This window comes from Anolis carolinensis, chromosome 4 (genome assembly GCF_035594765.1).
Source record: "Anolis carolinensis isolate JA03-04 chromosome 4, rAnoCar3.1.pri, whole genome shotgun sequence".
NCBI lineage: Eukaryota > Metazoa > Chordata > Lepidosauria > Squamata > Dactyloidae > Anolis > Anolis carolinensis.
Window position 1 is genome coordinate 8,509,814 of NC_085844.1, and position 20,384 is coordinate 8,530,197.

Below are 20,384 nucleotides of genomic sequence, written 5' to 3' on the forward strand. Positions count from 1 at the left end.
ACAGTAACGTTATATAGTAATTACTGTATTTACAAATTTAGCACCAAAACATTGCAATGTATTGAAAACTTTGGCTACAAAAACATTGACTACTAAAAGGCAGACTGTGTTGGATAATACAGAAAGTTGGCTAAACGAAGGTTGGATAAGCAAGACTCTACTGTATTATGATGTTTATTTATATCTCATCATAAACATCATAGTGCTATAGTAGTGTCATATGAAAGAGCCTATTGCAAGCAGCTCTCTGGAGTCAAACTTGGGACTCTCATCATGAAATGTGAATGCAGCAATGCTAAATTGTCTTAACCGTAGGGTCTGAGAGCATGAATTGAAAAAAAATTACATACTATAGTGTGGACTTAGTACGATTTTTATTTTAATGTAGAGTGATCTGTAGAGTGATCTGGGGTCAGTGGATAACCACCTGCAAAAATATTGGTAGGGTAAGGATGACAGTGATGGTTTTATGACGCTATGGGAAAACCCGAATTTCTAAATGTTTGCCAAAAATTAACATCTGCCATTAGATTCAGACGAGGGGTCCATGGCTTTCACCAGACTGGCAAAGAGATCTGTGGAACAAAAAAGATTATGAACCCCTGCTTTATGGGCATGTATGGATCTGTTCAGATGAGGACCGCTTAAGAAGTCCTGTGTTGGCCTCCTTGGATTCATGACCCAAGGAAGGAAGGGAGGGCATCATTGGACTCCTGGGATGGGCAAAGCACGGCCCTCAGGCTGCAACTGTCCCCCAAAAAGACTCCTCTATACTCTCAGGCTGCTCTTTTTGTGCTATGAATAAGAACTTTACTTTTAAAGACTTTACAAGCCCAGTTTATCCCATATTTTAGCATTTCAAAACTTTTCCCAAAAACTATAGCTGGTCATCTTGCCTTTTAGCAGTTGGAAAGGTCCCTGGGGCAGAACATGCTGGTTGTTGTGTGTCTTCAAGTTGTTTACGGAGACCCTTTCATATGGGACTTTTTTGGCAACATTTGTTCAGAAGGATGGCTGTTGCCTTCCACTGAGGATGAGAGAATGTGACTTACCCAAAGTCAACAAGTGGGTTTCCCAGACCCCTAAGTCATCACAGAAACCATACTGCCTCTTAGTACTGTTGCTTGTTCCCTTGGTATAATCAGTTGATAGGTTTCTCCTCTTTTACCTTGGCATAGGACACAGGGCTTAAGGTTTCTTGTGATAATCCACAACAGAGCTGATGGTGTGGGAATGGGAGCGGAGGAGACACAGCTTCCAGCCTTAAACCACCTGTAAAAAGGGACCAGAAACAAGGAGGGATGAGCAGATGTGCCATGTGTGACTCACGATAATCTTTTGATGAACAATCTGTAATCCTAGGATTTTGACAAAGCACAGTGTTGACCTGCGTGAGACCATCAGTGTCCAAAATAGACATTCGTCAGATTGGTTCCTGTTTCAAGAGGGGATTTTTTTCAAAGTGGGGCTCGCACACAAAAACACAAGCATTTGAAAAGTGGGACATGTGCATTCTCACAGAGAGATAAACACATTCAGTAGAGGCAAATCTCAGTTAATAAGATAAATGTATTCCTAAGCATTATTTCTTGAACACAGAATTGGCGACTAGGGGCACCATTAATTGACTGATTACAGATTACTGTACAACTAAAGCACAACACATATCGGAAATGGTAAAAAGAGAAAGCAACACTTGGCTTATTCCCTGAACAAATTTGACAAAAAAAGTGTGTTTTTAACTAGCAGCCAAAAAACAAGACTTTGGGGCAACTGTATTTTTTCAGAGAAGGAAGGTTTACAAGTGATGTGCCACCCCAAAGTGGGTTGCCGGATGTGTGATGACATGGTGCAAGGCCACTGACCAAAGGCAGTGTTGGTGCAAGTTGGTATGGATGAGTGTGGTCAAGTCAGCCTTTTGATTGCGTTTTGGCCAAATGGTGACCCAACTCCATTAGCCCTTCCTGCAGACATTTGCCATCAATGGCTTGTTTAATTTGGTGAGATCACTTAGCAAAAAAAAAAAAAGTATTGACCACTGTCAGCCAAATATATCTAGAAGTTTCAAAAATTTGATGAAAATAGGGCTTGCCAAGACTTGGGACAGCCAGCATGGTGTAATAGTTTAAGCATTGGACTATAACTCTGGAGATGAGTGTTTGAACCCCATCTCCATCATGAATCTGTATGATCCTGGACATGTCACACACTCTCAGCTTCAGATTAAGATAATGGCAAACCTGCTTTGAACAAACCTTGTCATGAAAATGCCTTGAGGTTCACCATCAGTCAAGAACAGCTTGGAGGGACACAACAACATACTGTCTTGGATCGCAGTGGTAGGCTGCAGTAGATAATCCATCCCACTCTTCTTGCAAATTCTCAACCTGTCTGTACTTGATAAACTTCATTTTATATTGCCTACCGCATACATACGTTTGCAAATGGTAATTCAGGGAAGACAGGTGTGAACCAAAGTAGATACCACTCTACTGCCCTAAACATACCCAGTCTTGCCTGAGTTTGGAAACAAAGCAGGATTGGACCTGGTGAGTACAGGAACCGAAAAGTCGTTAGAGCCAATAATACTGAACTTGATGAACCCAACAATCCTGGATTCAATTTAAGGCTGCTTCCAATGCTCCTAAGCTAAAAGAGCTGGAGAAAACATCTCCTGAATCTGGAAACAAACTTTATGTTGATTGCCAGAAAATCCGTGTTGCTTCAGTTTTGCTTTACTGGGCAACATGGGATAATATCTGAGCATTCACTATTCAGTGACGGAGGCAAAGGGGAGATCTAGGCCAGTTCTCTTGGGAAATGGCTTTTGTGCAGAGGAACAGGAAAACAGACTGATTTCTTTTGAGCCTTGCCTAGATGTCAGGATTGGTTAGTGTATGAGCTCTGGGAGAAAAATCAGAATCGTCTTTCTTAGATACTGGATGCATTTTGAAAAACTGTTTGCAAGAACTTCAGATAAGAGTTCCCCATCTTTCCCAAACATTCCTACTATGTGTTAATGAATGTGTAACACATATTCAGAACAATCTTGCAAGGTAGGCCTGTGTGTCCTCCTTGTTGCATTTGATATACAGTAGAGTTTCGCTTATCCAACATAAACAGGCTGGCAAAATATTGGATAAGCGAAAATGTTGGATAATGAGGAGGCATTAAGGAAAAGCCTATTAAACCTCAAATTACGTTATGATTTTACAAATTAAGCACCAAAATATCTTGTTTTACAACAAATCGACAGAAAAAGCAGTTCAATACACAGTAACGTTATGTAGTAATTACTGTATTTACAAATTTAGTACCAAAATATCACAATGTATTGAAAACATTGACGACAAAAACATTGACTACTAAAAGGCAGACTGCATTGGATAATACAGAATGTTGGATAAGCGGAAGTTGGATAAGCAAGACTCTACTGTATTTATATTTCATCTTTTTTCCCAGAGTAGGGTTCAAGGAATGTAACAAACATTCACAAACACAGTTAACACAAAGATGAGTTAAAATTCTGAACATGCAAAAGTTCAAAAGTAATTGAACTATCAACAAAATGAAGCCAATTAAAAATGCAAGTACAACAATGAAAAAAAATGTAGCACATTTTCCAGCACTTGATAAATTGCAGGTAGAACTCCAAATCTCAGTTTTCCAGAGGACAGAAATATGCAGTAAGGATGGACTCATACCTTAGCACCATAAGTGTGTTTTTGTGAAAGGCTATCAACCTTTGTGCTGAGTTCATGGGCAGGGCTAGAAACTGTGAGCCCTGAACTATTTTGCGAATGTAGCTCTTAAACTGCAGCCAAGGGAGTGCCTTCACCTGGATTTTAAAATAAATCACCATTAATGTGTTGTCGAAGGCTTTCATGGCCAGAATCACAGGGTTGTTGTATGTCTTTCGGGCTGTGTGGCCATGTTCCAGAAGCATTCTCTCCTGACGTTTCGCCCACATCTATGGCAGGCATCCTCAGAGGTTGTGAGGCATCTGAGGATGCCTGCCATAGATGTGGGCGAAACGTCAGGAGAGAATGCTTCTGGAACATGGCCACACAGCCCGAAAGACATACAACAACCCTGAAATCACCATTACTTTCTCCCCTGTAGTCACAACAGATGCCCAGAGAAATCTCTTCTAAGTATCTGCCAGCACGTCGTGTGTGGTCCATTGACTCCTGTGTTCATTCTCTGATGCTGTAAACTAGCCAGTTTGATGTTCATTCTTCCATGCACATCTGTGTGATCTTAGTGTTTGATCCGTCGTTGATTTGTCTCCTTCCCTTAGGAATAAGAAGATTTCCCCTCATTTTCTGTCCCTGTGATCATTTGATTTTGAAGTATTTGGCTTGTTGTGGAAACAAAGATTGGTGATAAAGCTTCAGTGGAGACACTGTTCCCCCATGATAATAACAGGAGTGGATTTCTCTTCAAAGGTGTAGATTTTTCTCACTTCCTGTTGTTTCACCGCCGTTCTTAGCTATGAGTTGTTTGTAAGTCAGATATTTGTAACTCGGAAATGTCTTATAGATTGACAGTCCTTTGGGGCACAGGTAGACTTTTCTCAGCCTCATTAACTCACCTGATTCCCAGATTGCTCGTATACCAAATTTTACAATAACGAAGGCAAATGGATGTACAGTTGAGTCTCACTTATCCAAGCCTCGCTTATCCAACGTTCTGGATTATCCAACGCATTTTTGTAGTCAATGTTTTCAATACATTGTGATATTTTGGTGCTAAATTCGTAAATACAGTAATTACTACATAGCATTACTGCGTATTGAACTACTTTTTCTGTCAAATTTGTTGTATAACATGATGTTTTGATGCTTAATTTGTAAAATCATAACCTAATTTGATGTTTAATAGGATTTTCCTTAATCCTCCTCATCATCCAACATATTCACTTATCCAACGTTCTGCCGGCCCGTTTATGTTGGATAAGTGAGACTCTACTGTACCTTCATTTCCAGGGGTCATCCAGGGATAGAGGATCACAGATAATCTAGCAAAAGAAAAATCCGCCTAACCATATTTTATCAAATTTTGCATGCAACTTTTTATGTTGCAACGGAAAGGGGATCTCCTTTATATTGACTAATTTGGAATGGGAGGAAAGGCAATGAATGCTTGGAAATATTTCAATGTTTATGCTACTTAAGATACCAGAAAGGAAATCAAAATTTAAAAAATCATATTGAACATTTGCATGCAATTACAGGTGAAAGGCATGAAAATCCTAATCAGTATTATTTTTTATTAAAAGGCAGTGCTATTAAAGTGCTATTAAAATCTCCTGTCCACTTTTGCCAATCATGTCCTTTGTTGGAATATGCCTTCTCTGCAAGGAGAAATGTCTAAAGGAACAGCAGGCCTTCATTATGCACCCTTGTCATGCCAGCTTGCCATACAAAGAACTCCATCAAGAGTCAAATGTTGTGGCTGACAAGGGAGGCTGAGAACAGAGCGCTGGAAATTGCTTCCACCCCAACACCCCCAAGGCCCTGATGAGGCTGGTCTCTGACATGAATATTAATCCACAAAGCAGTAGATTCGGAGTTCTGAATCCATAATGCATAGGTCCCCTTAAGGCAGTGATTCCCAACCATTGGAGTTGTAGTTTTGCAAGATCTTTCGCTTCCTCTGCCCAAACTCCCAGCATTCTGTACCATTGAGCCTTACCAATTAAATTAATTCAGCAGTGGAATTTGCTTTCCAGTGGCGATCCGACTGGTCGCCAAGTCACGAAGGGTTTCCGCTGTTCTCGACGCACACCTTAATTCAAAGGCTGTCATCCCAGGAAGCAGTAATTAAAAGATGTTTTTTCGGAAGTGTGCTCATCTTTTAAACAGCACCCACTTTTCCCCTTCCAGTCATATCATCTCCGGCTTGAAAAGTCTGCAAAAAAGACGCTTGTGGCAGAATGTAATAGCAACGTGCCTGTTCAGTGCCTTGTTATTGCTTTGCAGCCATAGGGGGGGAAAAATACAAAGGTCTAGACTTCCTAGAGCTTTGGAAGGTGCAGACCTGAAAAACTACCACTTCTATCTATACAAATTAGAAGGCACAACAGTCTCTCGCTGACCTCAGAGTCTCCCTCGTTTCCCAGGCCAGAAAGGTGAAATCAACATTTGATACATTTCCTGTTTTTTTGTTTTGGTTTATTTTTCACAGACCTAGATGGTGCTAAATTAATAGCTACGATGTAAAGTATGCTGAATCAATGATTTATATCCTGTCTTTCTCCCAACACATGATCCAAGACAGTCATTTAAAGCAAGGTACTACTGGCACTCTCTATCCACGGGTTCTCCATGACTTGAAAATATTTCAAAACAGAAATTTCAAAAAAGCAAACCTTAGTTTTGCCCATTTTAGTATGCCATTGTATCTGATAGGAGCATCGAACCAAGCCCCAGCTGATACCAGGAGCCCAATGTACAATTGTAAAAAGCAATACAAAAGTGTCCCAGTACAATATGACCTTCATATCTTCAGGACCAGTATCCACAATTTCATTGGCCCACTCATCCCCCAAAAATGTATTCTCTCTAAGCATTTTCTAGATCCTCCAGCGCAATTCTATGGTAACCTTCCCCTAGAAGCTGACCATAGAACTGCTCTGAAGGACTAGAAATGGAAAGGAGGTTTTCTCTTTTGGTGTTTTCTACGTCCTCCAGCATAACTATGGCATGTTTCCACTGGAAGTTGCTCATTTATGTAGAGTTTGCTATTGTTCATGGCTTTACATTTCCATGATATGATAGGGGAATCATCAGAAAGCATTTGAGAAATTTGCAACCCGTGCAGACCATCGAACTCAGTATTCTCACCAGATGGCTATCCTCCTTCCATGAGCGTCATGCAGAAATTATCCCATGTGATCCTAATAATGAGAGAGGGCAGGGATTGAATGTGCAATGTTACACCTAACTATACTGAAATTATATTATTTCTACAGCAGAACAGTAGACCCAGTCACTATGAATTAAATGGAATCTCTTTGCCAGTAGTTGGTGATGCCAATACTTCTCTGGGTTTTAGCCTGAACTTCAAAGGAGCTCTTCAAATGTAGAACAAATTTGAAGATCATGGTTAAATTCAGATTAAAATCCAGGGTGGGATTCAACTCCCCTGCTGACACAGAAGCCAGTTGCCACTTCTAATCTCAATTCACAAGCATTAGACCTCCATGGAAGAGATGTGTTGGTGAAGCTAGGGGATGGAGTGACATTTCTGTCCTGGTTTGCCAGAGCTCCAGCTGCTGGAGATATGACAGTAGACCAGATGAACCCAACTGGCCTCCTCAGCTTTGCATTGCGGGAGATAATACACACAGCTCTTGGCATATCACTTGCCACGCCTTTCCAGTGAACTGTCAAATTACCTTCTAGTGTTCACCTTTCTCCATTCTGTCAAGAACGTGATCCTGGCTCACGTTCCTCTTTATGCAAAACAGGGACCATCCCTTCCTTTTCTCCAGGGCAATGTCTCTTCCTGCTTCCACTCTTTGATCCTAGGGACTTTTCATGAAAGCAACGTGTCTCTTCTCCTCCACGTTCAAACTAGCCTAGGACCTTGGGGCTGTGTTATTCCAAGAGCTGCTCTTCTTTTTTTTTCTCCTCATGACTTTTATCTGAAAATTTTGGAAAGGTTTGATAAATATGACATGCTGATCACCAGCAAATGATTTCTAAAGGGGAAATGCCTGCATGATTAGTTGGAAACAAGAATTGTGCCACTACAGGTCCAGTCCACCAGCTCCAATGGGGAAAAAAGATGATGCAATGTTTCAAGATGGGAAGTCCAAATGTCGAAGCATTAATCTTGAGAAATACTCGGGATATTTCAGATGACTCAGTGGTTTTTAAAGGATTCTTGGGATTCTGGCATTGTATCCATGATCCAAATTTATATGTATGGATAAGAGAATTAAATGCTGGAATGCAAGCGGGACTTGTGGCATCTGATTCATCATTGTCTACAAGGAGTTGCATACATCCTTGGGATGGGCTGGGAAGCCACCCTTTTGAGAAGCAAAAAATTCCAGATTGTTTGATTGATTTACCCACACACACTCCATATGCAGGGAACCAGTACCTGCAGTTTCATTCTACAGTCTGACGACAGAAATCCTTCATTTCAATAGGGTTCACTATTATCCACAGTTTTGTGTAGCCATGGGAAGTCTGGGAATTTATCTCCCATGGATACAGGAGGTTGTGCTGTATATCCTGCCCTATGTGCCAACATATCAAGGAAACATACACATAGATAACATCAGTTGATAGCAATGAAAGCAGTCCTCAAACCTTGGTCTTCCAAATACCTTCCAGAGTATTCCAGAGACGCCTCGGCCAATTTGGCAAACAGGTATTATGGGAGCTATACTGCAAAATATTTGGAGGACCAAAGTTTGGAAATCACAGTTTAAAACAGCAAAACAAGTAACTGGAGTAAAAATATGTAAAACAGTTTAACAAGTTTAGAAACATGCTTAAGAGCTTCAAAACAGTTTAAGACCATGTGCACTTGGTTTTGTCATGTTGTCAGAAGCCTCGACCCTCTAGCAGAGCGTTAATCCAGAGTCCAAGGTTAAAACGATAGTCCAACAGAGGTGCAAAGATTAACAGGATGACACAATAGAGAAGCCGAATGTCCATTCCAGGGTCCTAAGCCAAATCCCAGGATGTCCAGAGTACAAGGTTGAATCAGAATCCGTAGCCGAGGTCTGAAGGAAGTGCAGAGTTCAGGACACAAGATATCAGGAGTCCAGGATTGTAGCTTCTAGAACTGACGTTGCAGCCAGCAACAAGGTGCCAGGTTTGAATTCCTTAAATCCTAAATTCTCAAGTGTTACCTGTTGCTGGCTCTCTTCTCGGCTAATCTAGAGGAGCTACGCAGCTGAGACCTCCCTTTTCTCAGGACCATGACAACAGGAACAGTTAACTCTCCCTCAGCCTACTCAACGGAAGTAGCTCACATTTGCTCATCAGGCTAAGAGTAGTAGCTCCTTCCATGGGTGCTACTTCAAAGCTTGGCTGATGGAGCTGCTGGCCTCCAGCTTGACTGCTGAGCCTTCCACCAGCATCTCCTCATCCTCGCTTTCCAAGCTGTCCATGACTCATGTCATTTTGTTGTTCCCCTCTCCTTTTTGTTGTATTGTTCTTATCCTTGCATTTCCGGGATGCCATCTTCCTTTCTGGAGAAGTTCTCACACAAATCTACATCCCTTCTTCAAGTGCTACAGAAAATCCTATTCTTGGGAGGTGTAAATGTGTGCGTATGTAATGGTGACCCAATGAATTTCATACGGTTTTATTGAGCAAGGAATAGTCAGAGGTGATGTTTCTTAAAACCTTCCTCTGACCTGTATACTAAAGCACCTAGTATTCATTGGCAATCTTTCAACCAAGTACCGACAAGGGCTGGCCCTGCTTAGCTTTCAAGATCAGATGGGATACAGTGCCTTTGAGGCCCTAAATATTTTCCTCTGTTAAGGAGTGTAAAAAGCATGGTGCGAGTTCCAGAATCTGCATTTTAATTAAAAGAGACATTTCTCAGGCTTCCTGCTGGTGACAGCTGTTTTGGCTGGGATGCTTCTTAGGAGGCCCCATCAATCTCAGGAACCACAGCTTGTTTTCCCAGGTTCTTCAGCCAAGAAATTTCACTCAGGAGAAATGTTGAGATGCTTGCAAATGATATGATACTAGCCTGGCTGCAGCTTTTCTCTTCATCAGTCCTCCCACCATTCATTCCTTCTTTCCCATTCATAGAATTGTTGAGTTGGAATTGACCACAAGAACCATCAAGCCCATTCTGAGATGCAAGAATCCACAGCAAAAGCACCCAACCTCTTAAAAACCTCCAAAGAAAGAGACTCTACTACATGTTGTCGACGGCTTTCATGGCCAGGATCTCAGGGTTGTTGTATGTTTTCTGGGCTATATGGCCATGTTCCAGAAGTATTCTGTCCTGACGTTTCTCCCACATCTATGGCAGGCATCCTCAGAGGTTGTGAGGTTACCTCACAACCTCTGAGGATGCCTGCCATAGATGTGGGAGAAATGTCAGGAGAGAATACTTCTGGAACATGGCCATACAGCCTGGAAAACATACAACAATCCTGAGACTCCGCTACATTTGGATTAGATTTTTTTTTGTAAAATAAAAGTAGATGCTTGGAGGTGGTGGCAAGAAGAATGCAATTGAATGCAATGGCCGACTCCACTAATAAATATTGCTAGGAAATCCTAGGAGAAGCTTTCCATAAATCAAATTCAATTTGGAGAAGAAACAAAAGCAATTTGGGGAGCTGGGGACTTGAGGATCACATGCACCCTAAAAATCTCATTTTCACCACCCCTAGTCCGGTGTTGTGACCTTCAAATTGTGTTCCAGGAAAGCCTGGGATTCCTTCAAAGGAAACAAAGGTTCCACAGAGAGGTTGTCCATTGTGAAAGACATGCTTCCTAAGAAGACAGGTTGGCCATGTCTACCAAAGTTCAAATAGAACTTTGCATTACTGGCTTGTGTTCGGTACTTTCCATTTGAGCGGCTATAACACTCCTCATTGGGTTGCTGTTGAAAAGTGATTTGAAACTTCTGCTGAGGTTTCTGCTGACACTTCCAGTAACTGCAACCAGTTACAGGAAAAGCTGAAGGGGGTAGTACTTTTTGTGAATTTCAGCTTAATCTAGAATCTGCACCCACCCAGTGCAGGCAGTGGTCATGCAGGCATGTGTATGCCAGAACTTGTGGTCCTAAAGTAACATCTCCAAGTTTTGGTTACAGCCAGGATCCTCCTTTTGCAAGAACTTTCTCAACAGAATCCAAAGTGCTAGTTGTGAACCTTGAAAATATCCACACAACTTGTAGCTAAGCTGTTTGAAAGACCACATTATCCATGTAAAAGCAGTCCTGGTTTTTTAAAAAGATGTCAAGATGTTCAGAAGACACCCTTATCTCTGTTATGCTGGAAGTTTACCATAGTGTTCCACTATTGGACGTAGATATTCCTTAGGAGGACATATTAATGAGATCGGTGAATAATCAAATCCACAAAACTTAAATGTAGAAGGCTGTATAACCAGTGCTTTTGTTTACATATTGTATAGCAGGAGTTAATATTGTGTGACTTTCCTATACTGTTGGACTGCACCTCCCAGCATGCCTCATTGGTGACTTCTCTGACTAGGCTTCTGGGATTTACAGTCCAACAACTTCCCATCCCTAACCTCAAGGACCTGTTTTTTGCAATGTAGAATAAGCACTATATTGCACCCCATGGTACGTGCATAGGAGTGGTTCTGTGAAGGCAAAAAGCTTTGAAAAACAATAGCTAGGAAGCCGCAACTGCAGCACTCCAATATTATGTCTCCTGGTCTGACATTGAAGCCTCCTTGGAGCTGATGTAATGCTGGAAAGTTTGGCTGAGATCCTGTCTCTAGGTTGTACAGCCTGAATATCTCTATGCAGAGTTCCAAATTAATTCTTCCACGCAAGCCTTGTGTTATGTGGCAACATCACACAGCTCAACCTGGACACCAATTGGATGAGGAAATGCATAGCTAAATATACATGAGTATTTTTGCTCAATATACATCCAAGTTAGAATGTGATCCTGGACTGCATCAATGGGAGTGTGGTGTCTAGATTGGGGAAAATCATAGTCCTGCTCTCTTCTGCATTGGTCAGATCTCACCTGGGATAATACAAGGTGTCCAGATTTGGGCACCACAACTCAAGAAGGATTTTGGCAAGCTGGAAAGTGACCAGAGACGGGCAACTGAAATGGTCAAAGGTCTGGAAAGCAAGCGCTGTGAGGAGCAGCTTAAAGAGCTGGGTAAGTTTAGCCTGGAGGAAAGAAGGCTGGGAGAAAGGGACATGAGACCCATGTTTAGATATTTGAAAGGATGCACATTGAGGAGGGGGCAAGCTTGCTTTCTTCTGCACTAGAATCTAGGACAAGTGCAGTGGATTCAAACTGAAGGAAAAGATATTTCAACGAAACATTAGGAAGGACTTCTTGGTGGTAAGAGTTGTTTCACAGTGGAGTGCGGTGGAGTCTCCTTTAGAGGTTTTTAGGCAGAGGCTGGATGACCATCTGTCAAGAACATTTGGATTGTATTTTCTTGCATGACAGGGAGTTGGACTGTATGGCCCTTGTAGGGTTTTCCATGTGCGGTCACTTCTGTAACCTTGAACCCTTTGACATCAGACAAAAGTGTCTGGCTACTTCAGTAGGGAAAGCTGTATGCACAGAAGAAACAAACAGGATTCTGGTTATTTGTCCAGCTGCCTATATTTACTATGCTTTGGCCTGGCAGGGACACATCAATTGAATGCTACCTACAGTCTGACAGCTTTCTGTTTTTGCAGAGGAGGCAGTGGAAAGAAGAAGGGAATTGCTCTCCTTTCTGCATATCAGCAACACATCCATCCCATTTTAGATATTTCTGCCAAGATTTACTATAAAGATTCTCTTTGCTTTCCCCACTTCTGCTCATTGCTTCTTGATACACTCCACTAAAACACATGTAACTTTTATTGTCCACTGTGCCCAAATTTAGGGAGAGGACTTTCTCCAAATACCAAGGGGAAGTTAACCAGAGCCTTTTGGACGACGGGGGGTTGCTTGACTAGGTTTCAGCATGTTTGAAATCGGGATCAGGTTGGTTAAGAGTTTGATCTCTTTGTGATCCTTAGTTAAATCCTCCTTAACACTCGCTTCTTCTGTGATGTGTGCAGAGCGCTGCCAGATGAGTAATCGCTTGGCAGGTGGTGAGCTGGCGTCATTGTTGGCATGCGTGTGTGTTCATGCACCACTGAGTCCTGCTTCTGACAGTGAATCTCCCGATGTGCGCATTCTGTAACTTCTCAAATTATCAATGGAATGCTTAAAAAACATCTTCCGTGGCAAAGGGGTGCTTGGCAGCGTTGCAGTATTATGAGGTATGGAAAGAGAAGCAGTGTGGGATAGGAAACAAACTCAAAAGCTCAAAAGGTTTATGAGTTTTCTTCATTGAGAAGTATGCCACATATAGTTCGAGTTCGATCAGATGTGCACTGCATTCACTCCTCCATTTATTAGACCAGACTTAGGCAAACTTTGGCCCTCCAGATGCTTTGGACTTTAACTCGCATAGCCCGTAGGCTGTTAGAAATTGTGCAAGTTGAAGGCCAAAACACCTGGAGGGTCAAAGTTTGCCCATCCCTGCATTAGATGAAGCACACACAGATAACATGCTTGTAGTAGTTGCATAACTGTGTCAGAGCCTCAGTGAGAATGCTGCATGCAACTGGTCATCCCCATCATATAAAAAATATTTCAGAGCATGAAAGGTTTCAGGAAAGGGCAACCAAAATTATCAGAGGGTTAGACGTTTCTATCCTAAAAAGAAAATGCAGAAAGAATCCTTGTCTTTTGTTTTGAAGTTAATACATTATTGAAGCCTAGGGGGAGGCAATTTTGAACTCTGACCAAAAATTGGGAATGCACAGTGGGTGAAAGTCCAGTAGGTAAAATTCAGTGAGATATAGCAGTACAGTAGAGTCTCACTTATCCAAGCTAAACGGGCCGGCAGAAGCTTGGATAAGTGAATATCTTGGATAGTAAGGAGGGATTAAGGAAAAGCCTATTAAACATCAAATTAGGTTATGATTTTACAAATTAAGCACCAAAACATCATGTTATACAACAAATTTGACAGAAAAAGTAGTTCAATACGCAGTAATGTTATGCTGTAATTACTGTATTTATGAATTTAGCACCAAAATATCATGATATATTGAAATCATTGACTACAAAAATGCCTTGAATAATCCAGAGGCTTGGATAAGCGAGTCTTGGATAAGTGAGACTCTACTGTATATACTGGGGTGCTGAGGCAATAGTGAGACTCCTTCCGAAACTGCAAGTTGATTTGGTTTTGTTCTTTCAGGAAGAACATGGCTACCTTTATTTTAATATTCACAAGTGGTAACAGTGGCTCATGAAAATCAAATTGGGGGCTTCTGTCTTTCCCAGCAGTGCTTTTCTTAGTATCTTGAGACTTGGCGGAAGTGTTTTGCAAAGCAGAAAATCCATCCCCCTGCCTTCCTGTAACAGTTCTTTGCCTCTGCTGTCATCTCGAAAACAAAAGCCAGATGCAGAAATACAGGTGTCTGGTGCAAGAAAGGAAGCATCTGATTTTCTCCCCCAAACAGCGTGAGAAATTTGCAAAAGATATATAGGTCTCCAAAGCAGCCCCAACCGAGTGCATCCTGGCTCTTGCAGATGTAATATGAGTTCTGAGTATAAATAGACCTGAGGCAAAAAAAAAAAAATGAATCATAGAAGGGAACACAATGACTATTTGGTGTAGTGCAGTGGTTCTCAACCTGTGAGTCCCCAGATGTTTTGGCCTTCAACTCCCAGAAATCCTAACAGCTGGCAAACTGGCTGGAATTTTTGAGAGTTGTAGGTCAAAACACCTGGGGTCCCACAGGTTGAGAACCACTGGTCTAGTGGTTGCATACCTATGGTTCCCCATGTTCAAGGACTTTAGTTTCCAGAAGCCCCAGTCAAATTGGCCAGCTGTCAAGTGTTCTGGGAGCTGGAGTCCAAAGCATCTGGAGGGTCGAAGGTTAGAAATCACCTGGTCCACCTTCCTTCTAGTCAGCTAAAGCATTCCTGAGATAGCCATCCAACATCTCCAAAGAGGGAGAGTCTGCTATTCATGGAGACGTTCTTCCTGATTTTTAGGTGGCATCCCATTTCTTGCCATTTGAATCCTCAGAAGCAGCAGAAAACAAGCTCACCCCAGCTTATATATGATATCACATTGGATGTGTCAAGATGGCTATCATATCACCACTCAATCTTCTCCAAGGTCACTAAGTCATTTCCCCTAGGGCTTGGCCTCTGTTTACCTTCTTGGTCACCCTCTCAGGGCATGATCCATCTTGTCAACATCCTTCTCTTCAGACTTGTTTACTGCTCTTCTCTCCCTCTGGTGTAACCAACCACCCCAGGAGAGGAAAGGTTTATCTCATAATTCTGAGCTGTGGTATAAAAGACCAGATGAATATCCACAGCTTATCAAATTCTCAGGCAAAAACAAACAAACCTAAAGGATATTTCCAAATGTCACCGAAGAGACAAGTGTTTTGCAAAGCACAACACCCGTCTGCATATTGTGCAGAGTAGAAAACAATGTGCATAAGTCTAATCTTAGGAGAACAGGATTGGCACCAACTGCAGAATGTCTCCCAAAGTGGCATGATTGTCTTCAAGTGTTTTGCAAGCCTACCCACCCTTATACACTTGTGTATTAGTTGGGGGCAGGTTTTGGAACCAAGCTTTTTATGTGATCCATGGATAAGTGGAAGATAATTCTGCAGAGAGGAAAATGCACCCAACACTGCCTCAGGGCTGACTAACCCTGGTCACCGTCACCACCATTTTTCCATGCAGGCATTCAAAAACACAGAAACAGCTCTGTGACAGAGGGAATAGAGGAGAGTAGTTGCTTCTTTTAGCTTCTTACCCTTCACTGCTCTACTCAGAGATGTACTGATAAAGTCAACCCAAGACTAACCTTTCTAGGCTTACACATGAGTATATACAGTACTTTTTATGATCTTGTGTAAGGAGGTTTCCTGTACCTTCTTAAGTGAACCTTTTGCCAAACTGCAGCAGCTTCCAGGCACAGTTCAGACTTCAAGTTGGCTTTGGAGGTATGTCAGGAATGCTCTCTTCTGTGGCTGCTCTCCTTTCTGGTCTTCAGTTCTCCATAATAGTCTACCAGTGAAACTTCATGCTCTGGCAGCTTAAAGTGCTATCTCAATTGTGTGCAATATAGTGTGTGTCAATTACAGTGCGTGTAAATGCAGCAGAGCTCCCCTGCCCTAAGGATGTCCCCATTTCAGACATAGACTACTTTGGGAGTGCTTTAGTTATGTATCCTAGCATGATAAGAAATTGAACTAGATCACCAATATTGTCCTCAGCAAGATATAAATACTTGAGGGAACAGTAGCAGATAAATAGATATTTAGGGGAGCAATAGAGGATACATAAACACACACATCAAATGAGCCAATTCTGATTGTCTTGCATATTGTCATCATAAATACGTTTATTGTACTAGCCAAAGGCCATAACAAAGAGCATAAAAATTTGTAAAAGTACAAATGGTGCCCAATAATTTTATATGCAGTTAGTTACCAAAACTGTCAAAGATAGTAAGAGTTCCTTGCAGTCACACACACAGACTTCATAGTGATCCTAGTCAGGCATTTCAGATGAGTTTTCTTTAATTAGAATAATTTTTTGCCTCAATTTAAGAGATGATAGATAGTACAACACTATAAATCGTATTCACTTGGGTGTTTTGCAGCATCTCTTTCTGTCTCTGCCAATCTAAAATTTCCCTCAAGGTACCAAAGTGCTATACTGCCAACAATTACTTAAAGGTGATTGTCTGTGTGTATCTGCTGCTAACAAGTCTCAAGACATTAGGGGAAAAGGTTTTCTGATTTTGTTGTTGTTGTTGTTGAGGAAGGGAAATAGAGCTTTGCAAAACTACATCCTTCCTCTCATCCTGCCACTAGATTGCCAATGCATCCTGTCTGCAGAGATTCTTACAAGTCTCTGTGGAGTTTGGACATGTCATGCTTTCAGCCCTGAGGACCAGAATCTTATGTTTAAAAGGTGGAGGATCTGAGCTTCCTGGAATTCTGAGTTGTGGCATTAATTTCCAGTTCAACCTGATGTCGAAGGCTTGTAGTCATTGTTGCTGCCACTAGTCTAAAGGGCAAACAGAGTGTGGTATTGAGTGGAAACTTTTATGAGCCAGTTTGGTGTAATGGTTTGAGGCTCTGAGAGATCAGGATTTAAATCCCCTCTCCGCTGTGAAGCTCACTAAGTGGCATGTTGTACTTTCTCAGACTCAAAGGAAGATAGTGACTATTTTGATGAAGCCTTGAAGGAAGGCAGTGGTATAGTCTCTTGGAAGAAAACTTGGCAAGACAATCCTTAAGGCTGCCATAAGTTGGAAATGAATTGAAAGTACAAAGACAATAAGTTGTAATACTCCCACTCTGTTCTGCTTTGGTCCACAAGTTGAGCATGAGCCAACAATGTGATGCAGCAGCTTAAAAAGCTAATGCTGTCCTAGCCTACATCAGAAGAATTATAGTGTCTACATCAATGATTCTCAACCTGGGTTCCCCAGATGTTTTTGGCTTTCAACTCCCAGAAATCCTAGCCAGTTTACCAGCTGTTAGGATTTCTGGGAGTTGAAGGCCAAAAACATCATGGGACTCCAGGTTGAGAACTACTGATCTACATCAAGGGAAGTAATGATATCCCTCTATTCTTCTTTGGTCAGATCTCACCTGGAATAGTGTCCAATTCTGTACACCACAATTCAGGAGAGATATTGAGTCTAAGCTGGAAGGAGTTCAGAGGAAAGCGACTAAAATGAAGTCTGGAGACCATGAATCCCTATGAGGAACAGCTTAAAGAGCTGGGTATATTTAGCCTGCCGAAGAAGATCTTGAGGGGAGACATAATAACCATGTATAGATATGTTAAAGGATGTCACATTGAGGATGGAGCAAGTTTGTTGTCTGCTTTATGCCATCCTTGCTGCATTTATCGTCCTTTGCTTTAAGTGCTTTCCCTGTTGTACCTTTGGGACTTATCTTCATCTCATAGACCCACACTTGCCTTGGGCAGAAAGCCTACACCAGCATCCAGTGCAAACCTCCCTTTTGTAAATAATAATAATAATAATAATTGTGGATCTTTCTTTAGAAGCTTGTTTTTTGTTTTCTTACTGGCAAACCAAAAATGGGGAAGAGGTAGAGACATGGCCAGTAAACACACACACACACACACACAACCCCTTTTCTCCTTTCCCCTCCCCACTTCCTTCGGCTACCCTGTCTCAGTTTGCTTATGTGCTTATGTTCTATTTTGAGTCTCCGGCGCAATGCTAAGCAGCCTGTGACCCTGCCGAAGGTAAGCGTTGCAAAACAAGAGCCTGTCGGTTAGAGCCACCAGTAGCTTCTCCTCCGCTGGCAGCCTCTTTCGAGGGGAGCGAAAGGCAGGAGCTACCGGAAAACTGGCTGCAAGGGGTCCTTTCCCAGCCTGGGGGTCTGTTGGTTCCAGGGAAAGGTAAGCTGCAAGTAGTAGGAAATGTCTCCATGGACCCGGCTGGTTTTCATTTTCTTAGTGGGCTTGATGCCTTGCAAGCCCTTCTTCTTTATTCACAAAGGAGTATTTCTTTTGTATTAAAAGGGAGGGGGAGAAGAAAACACAGGGAGCCAAAGAAATGTGGCAGTACCTTTAAAACTTAACTTTTCTCCATGAAATTTCATAAATACAGTAGATTCAGTTAATTGGCACCTATGCAGGTTGATAGATCCTATATCATTTTTTCTTGTTGCTTGAGAGTTACTATTAAAATAAGCCATACTGCATGATGCCACAGTCTCTGTATTAACTTGATAATAATATTGAAATACAGTGACTAAAAGCAAATGAGGACAAACTTAATGTAACAGTGTTTCACTGTATGATAAAAACATTGTTTATTTAAAGTACATATTGTTTTATTGTATGACACAGCAAACAAGATAGATATGCTGGATTTCATATCACAAAATCACAAGTCGAACACTTCCCAAGTGTGTGATGTATTTTCGGATGATGCGCGCAGATCCCAGTAGGGTGGCCTTTTGCAGTTGACAGATCGTAATTTTGTCAATGTCTATTGTTTCCAAATTCCGGCTGAGATCTTTTGGCACGGTACCCAGTGTGCCCATCACCTGTACTGGTTTCTGCTAGAGTCTTTGAAGTTCAATCTTGAGGTCCTGATAGTGGCTGAGTTTTTCCTGTTGTTTTTCGTCAATGTGACTGTCACCTGGGATGACGACATCAATGATCCAAACCTTTTTCTTTTCCACAACTGTGATGTCTGGTGTGTTTTGTTCCAGAACTTTGTCAGTCTGGATTCGGAAGTCCCACAGAATCTTTGCGTGCTCATTTTCCAATACGTTTGCAGGTTTGTGATCCCACCAGTTCTTTCCTGCTGGGAGGTGGTACTTGAAGCATAAGTTCCAATGAATCATTTGGGCCACATAGTTGTGCCTCTGTTTGTAGTCTGTCTGTGCGATTTTCTTACAGCTGAGGATATGAGGATACTATTGTTATTATTATTGACACAACAACATAGTATGACACAGCAAACAAGATAGATATGCTGGATTTTGTGTCACAAATCACTTCCCAAGCGTTTTGGACTGTGTGATGTATTTTCTAATGATGCGCGCAGATCCCAGTAAGGTGGCCTTTTGCAGTTGGCAGATCGTAATTTATTATTATTTATTTATTATTATTATTATTATTGTTATTATTTTATTATGACACAGCAAACAAGATAGATATGCTGGATTTTGTATTATTATTATTATTATTATTATTATTATTATTACTACTACTACTACTACTACTACTGTTATTTGCCAACTGCTTAGAGTTCTGGTTGCTTGCGTTCTGCTTAACTTGAGAGCCTGCTATGTAAACCCAATTCTTCGGATATATGACATAACAAAAAGATATTAATGCATGGAAGGTAGATGCCTTTTCCAACTCTAACTCATTCCCATCCTACCCCTTTCTTTCTATAACTCTGGCCCCATATACCCCATGTTGGTTTCAGCATGGGGTATATTTAAAGGTGCAAGGTTGTAGATTACTCATCAGGTCTTGGAACAGTTACTTTCCTTGCAAAAGTGCAAACTAGAGTTTCATGAAGGCTAGACCGGGCAAGCTCACGTTGCCTGGATGTCTTGTTTGAAGAAGCAAATGTGTTGACCCCATTGATGTGCCCCATTAATTCAGTGAGTGGATAGATGATTTCCAGCATCTCTAGGTTCAGCCTCTAGCAGCAGAAGGTCACTTCCATGTCAGTTAGGCGATGCATCCACTCCAAGTTTTATTCTGGACATTAAAGGAGAAACGCAAAGAATGCTGTGCACTGTTCTCCTTGATAGGTCAAGCATGGCAATGGACAACTGCCTGTGGAATGAGACAATTTGTATCCCCCAGACTTCTCTATGGGTTGCAAACCCAGGCACTTCCATTTTCTTACTCAGCTTTTCTCAAAAGGTCAAAATTTCCAGCCCTTCTCAAAAATTAGCCCTTGCTGTAGTTGTCATCTTTTGCTTTAAGTATTTTTTTCTGTTTTTTGCTCTGACTTACCTGCATCTCATAGACCCACACTTGCCTTGGGCAGAAAGCCTAATCAGACTTTTTTCACCATTTTGAGAGGGAAACAGAGGTAGTTGAGAATAGCACAGGGTTCTGGGTTGATTAT

General features: G+C 41.6%; 1 protein-coding gene across 4 annotated transcripts in view; it reads left to right on the plus strand.

The window, feature by feature from the left end:
* The window catches only part of ptp4a3 (protein tyrosine phosphatase 4A3), a 103,437-nt gene that overhangs the window by 50,101 nt on the left and 32,952 nt on the right, over positions 1-20,384 (plus strand). The window contains exon 1 of one of the 4 annotated variants that reach the window (XM_062979955.1): positions 17,974-18,025. The exons of 2 other annotated variants lie outside the window; for them this stretch is intronic. The gene's annotated coding sequence lies outside the window, so the exon portion shown is untranslated. Of the gene's footprint in view, positions 1-17,973; positions 18,026-18,045; positions 18,182-20,384 lie in introns of those variants that run through there. One more of the 4 variants, XM_062979953.1, reaches the window with a different exon arrangement.